Below are 5314 nucleotides of genomic sequence, written 5' to 3'. Positions count from 1 at the left end.
ACATACATACATACATACATACATACATACATACATACATATATATAAGAAAAAAGCCTATTTGAGAATGTTTACAATGAAAGTTACCAAAGATCTTCGTTTCTCAAACTCTAGCTTAAAATTCTTTCCTTTTCCTCTTTACAACCCAAATTTCAAAATTAAATCAATTCTCCCAATAAAATATCAATTTTTGACATTAACTTAAAATATCAAATTAATGCGACATAAAATCCAAATTTTTCTTTAAACAAAAATCAAATTTCAAAATTAATAAAAATGTCCTCAAATATTACAAAAATAATGAATTTTAAATTACGAACACTCGGAATCTTACACAATAACTCTTTAAATTTATCAAATACATCATCATCAAAAAATATAATTATAATGTGTAGCAAAATTTATTGTCATGTTTTCAAATATACCATACAAATAAATAGTTTGTAGACATGACAAATTTTAAATTGTTCACTAAAGATTTCAATAAAAGAAATTTGATACATGTCAGAACTTGAATTTGTATTGATGTGTATGCGGGTGTAGTACTATTCTTAATAATTATTTTCTAATCCTTTCTCTTTCAAGATAAATTTATCTTGAGGGCTTTACAACTTATTCTCGAATGTGAATTTATCCAGAGGACATTGAAACTTCTTCTCAAAATAATGCTTGGGTTTGAAAATCGTTTGTTTCTAAAAGTTTCCTCTAGAGTCTCTAACTTCTACTTTAGATCATCTCTAGAGTTTCTAACTACAAAAGCTTTAGAAAATCTTCTAATCTTCTAAAAGGGTCTTCAAATCTGCGAAAGGAAAAATGATGAATTTTTCTTAGCATGGCCATTTTTCAAAATGACCTTGTATTTGTGGTCAATAAACCTCAAAATTAAAAAAGAAAGTAAAACCTAATAATTCATAATCTGTTTTTAAATCAAGCGAAAAAAAAGGAGATGATCCATGGGTAGACGTCAGGGTAGTTGGAGGGAAAAATAAGAAGAAAACAACAAACAAATAAACACTCATTTAAACATTTAGACATGTTTCAGAAAATCCTAAAAATAGACCCTTTTTTTTTTCACTTCAATTTATCTTTAATAATAGATTGTTAGACATGCAATCGACTGTGAATTGAAAAGCCCAATATACTGATGGGCCGCACAAACCGGCATTGCCCTAATTGGAAGTGCGACATCGTCGGCAAGTTGCGATTTTGGGATTGCCAGTCCCCATTTCGATGACAGAGGAGCTTCAGGTACGAAATAGGAAATACTCTTCGTTGTTCACTTGTTCTTGAGATTTGGTTTTGTTTTCCACTTGAATTTGTTTGTATTTTTTTTTCAAATTCCCAAATTTCAGTCAGATACTCAGAATGCATATGCATGCCCCCTTTTTTACCTTCTGCACCATTGTTTCATTTCTCTGCACTTACATTGGATCGCAAATGATCAGTACTTGGTCAACCATGATTATGATGTGCAAAATTTTTCTTCTTGGTTAACACAAACAACAAAAAATACTCTTCTTCACAGTTTCTCATGACATCAAAATGCTTTAATCATTACACTTTTAGACACTTGTTCACAGTTCATAACATCAAGATGCTTTAGTCATTACACTTCCTTATGTTCATCTCAAAGCTTTGAAACCCACAATTTATAAAGAAAAAGCTAAAATGCAAAAGGCAAGGCCACATGTTGAGTTGTACAGATTCACTAGGCTCCACAGTAGGCAGATGGGTAATTGATTGTGTGCAGATTTGAGTGAAACTGATCAATTTCTGGGAAGACAGGAGACAACTTCTGTTTAATTTCCCAAAATAGTATCCATAGAAGATGAACTAAGTTAATAATAAGCTTTGTTAAGAGCTAGCTGATGGATTACGATTACAAAAGAATCTCGTTGCAACCAGAAACTTGAACATGAAGTTCCAAACAGATTCAAAACAACCCTCACTTCAAAAGAAATTCAGTGATACTTTGTCGAGCAACTCAACTCTTTTTGTCATTCATCTCTGTGATCTTTTTACTGCTAAATTTGTGACTGCACTTCAAGTTTCAGTGTGGAGGTCATAGTGGTGGACTTCCTCTAGTAAGCTTCACTATACACATCTCAAGAACAAAACTCTGAAAACAAAACATTAAACCCATCTGATAATCATTTTGCTTTTAATTTTCTGTTTTTGAAAATAAGCTTATAAATACCACTTTCTCTTCTTTGTTTTGTTTCCCACTCTTTAGAAACGTTTTCAAAATCTAAGCCAAATTTGAAAACTATTTTTTTTTTCTAATAAAGAATTTGCATTTGTTTTAAAATTTGGTTTATAATTCAAATATTTTTTTAAGGAGGTTGAAAAAATATACCAAGGAAATTGTGAAAATTCAAGCATAATTTTCAAAAACAAGAAACTAAAAACAGAATTGTTATCAATTGGGGATAAATGATCAAACCAACCAACCATCGGAGAAACCAGATTGTTGCTGGTGTTTCTTCCTCTGCTGTGGCCTGAACCTTTCTCTGTTTCTTTCCTTCTATTGATGTCAAACTTGTGGGTTCCTTCAGCAAACAAAAGAAATGAACTAAGACCTGTTGTGGATAGGATCCGATCCTCGTCGAACCCTTCTTTTGCTTGATCGATTTGGATCGAACTTTTTGTTTCGTGGTAGTGAATTCCTTTTCACGTTCATTTCTTCCACCCTTGAATCTTCAACAAGAATATGGCGGCTTGGTCTTAGAGCAAGGTCTATGCTTCTCAAAGCACAAGCCCGATCTGGTTTAACAGCTAAAAGTGCAACAACACACATGAGAAGGACAACAAGTACTCTGTGTATGCTAAAAACCATGGCTTCTACAATGAAGCAAAAAGAGGGAGAAAGAGGATAGATATGTTGGTTTTTTTTCCCCTCTTTTTTTGTTCTGTTTTGCTTCTGTGGTAGTTTGATTCCTGTAGTAGACACACAAGGCTGTTATTTATCTGTCATTGGTTTTGGAAGTGACTTTAAAGCATAAAGCAGAGTTGGGCCCTCAAACATCTAGACCGATTTTAGATTCATTCAAATCATAAGCCTGCAAATCTAAGGCTGCTATCCAAGAATCTTATAAGGATAAATAAAGATGTTTATTGGAACAATGCCTCTGAGAAGCCAAGCATCTTTTTTCCTATTTTATTTCTTCATATCTCTATCTATTACCTTTTTTTCCCCCTTTTTTATCCACTTTAAAATGCCAAACACCAAGCTCCTTGTGCTTTGCCCAACTCCTCATTCATAAACACACCATCCATTTGAATACATCTATTCAGGTAAAAGGAATTTTTGTACTCCCAACATAGCAAGAATTTTCTCGCTAGTTCATATCCCACTTGGAATCTTAAACACTATAACTAGTTAACCCATTTTGGTCCAATTTTTCACTCTAGTTAGTTCTAAAATTATAAAATAGAATCTGTGCTTCCATTTCTTTCAGGGCTATTTGTGTAATTTAACCTTCCTTTGCTATTAAGAAAAGGGGATTATCGATGGTTAGCTTTCTTTTGAAATGGGGTTGAATAAGAAAGAAGTACTAAGGAGGCAGAGAAGAAGAAATGGGCCAACCATAAAACTGATATTATTATAATCAGACATACACAACAGAGCCAAAGAAAAAAAAGAAGAGGGTTACAGTTCAGCCCCCAAAAGAATAGTTACCAAAAGAAACAAACGCTTGCTTTGGGCCATTTTAAGATTTCCTTACGCAGTTCCACTTTTGAATTCCAAGCACTCTTCCCCATGCAACTAAAACAACACTCTGTTTATTGTTTGTTAAATGAGATTTTATTATGCACTTTTTTTTTCTTTGTATAAATTATTCCTTTGAGTTGCCAAGCCATTAGTTTATACTTCTATTTAATTAATGTTTATTTCTTTATACCCTGTCTCTTGTGCGAGTTAACCTTTGTCGCTCTTGCATTTGAAGGTACAACATCTTTGTCTCTATATATATTTCAAGTTTAAATCGCATTTTGGTCTTTAAGGCCTCATTTAATGTCTATGGACACTACTTCCACCTCTAAATTTCTTCTTTTGTTATCTACATTTTATCTATGGTTTAAAAAACAAAGCCAGATTTTGAGAACTAAAAAAAGTAGCTTTCAAAAAGTTGTTTTTGTTTTTGAAATTTGGCTAAGAATTGAACAATTGTACCATACTTAAGAAAGATGCAAATCATGGTAAGAAAAATGTAGATGATATAGGCTGAATTTTTAAAAGTAAAAATAAAAAATAAAATGGTTACTAAACGGGACCTAAACTTTCGATCAAATTTTAATTTGATTTCTAAACTTTCAAAATGATATTTTTGTTTCAAAATTAATGATATTTTAATTTGGTTCCTAAACTTTGATAACTTAGCATCTGACCTTCTAAATTTTTTATTTTATTTTTTGAATTTTAAAAAGTAACCACTTTCCTCTATCTTTGTTTTGTTTTGAACAAATTAATAGCATAATTTCAATTATGCGTACCAGAATGTTAGAATGAGCATGTATTGAAGCCACGTAGGTTGAAAACGAGCATTGAACAAGCAAAAAAAATTGATAGGTGAAGGAACAACATGAAATATAAATATTTGTATATTTTTATTCGTGAACAATGTTTACAGTGGTCGATGCCACATGCAAGTTGGATTTTTGGAACATTCTAAAGCAGAAGTTCCAGGCTTTATTCAAAATTTAGTGGGCACAATGGCTGTCTCCGAACGAAGGCTGACTGGTCAATGTAGAAGCAAAACTGTGTCGTTTTGGCTTGGATGTTGATGTTATGCTTATGGAAGTGCTGGTGAAATATTCTCTCTCCTGCTTTACTTTTTCATTCTCCAATTAAAAGCAAAAGAGTTAAAATGAGATGTTGCTTTCTGGTCTGCATTTCTGTCCATATGGGGTTTTTAAACTTGCTTTTGTTGGTTTCTCCCGCACCTAATCATAATCCCCATCATTACATTATTCTTCTTTAAATCACTCTAAAACATTTTCTATTATCCTTTTCACTTTCATGATCTTCTTTTTCTTCCTATTATTTATATGAATAAATCAAATTTGGAATTTAGATTTTTTTAACCAAACCTTGCAATAATTTTGGTTACTGTTTGATTATCATTTTATTCTTCTTTTTCTTTTTTCTTTTTTTAAACTAAGCTTATATGATATAACTTTTACTTATATGTTTTTTTTCTTTTGTTTTTTTTTTTTTTTTACATTTTAAAACATTTTCAAAATCTAAGTTAGAAATTTGAAAACTAAGATTTTGTTTAATAACTATTTGGCTTTGATTCTTAATGTTTGAGAA

General features: G+C 31.5%; 1 long non-coding RNA gene across 1 annotated transcript; it reads left to right on the top strand.

The window, feature by feature from the left end:
- Positions 1-472: 472 nt before the first annotated feature.
- LOC120079787 (uncharacterized) lies at positions 473-5006 on the top strand. Its single transcript, XR_005482349.2, has 2 exons — positions 473-1248; positions 4632-5006. It is a non-coding gene; the product is annotated as an uncharacterized LOC120079787 (long non-coding RNA).
- The last annotated feature ends 308 nt before the right edge of the window (positions 5007-5314 follow it).

The sequence above is a fragment of the Benincasa hispida genome, chromosome 6 (assembly GCF_027475165.1).
Source record: "Benincasa hispida cultivar pf3 chromosome 6, pf3_genome.v1.1, whole genome shotgun sequence".
Lineage (NCBI taxonomy): Eukaryota > Viridiplantae > Streptophyta > Magnoliopsida > Cucurbitales > Cucurbitaceae > Benincasa > Benincasa hispida.
The sequence above is the reverse complement of the archived record's forward strand: the minus strand, read 5'-3'. Positions and strand labels throughout refer to the sequence as shown.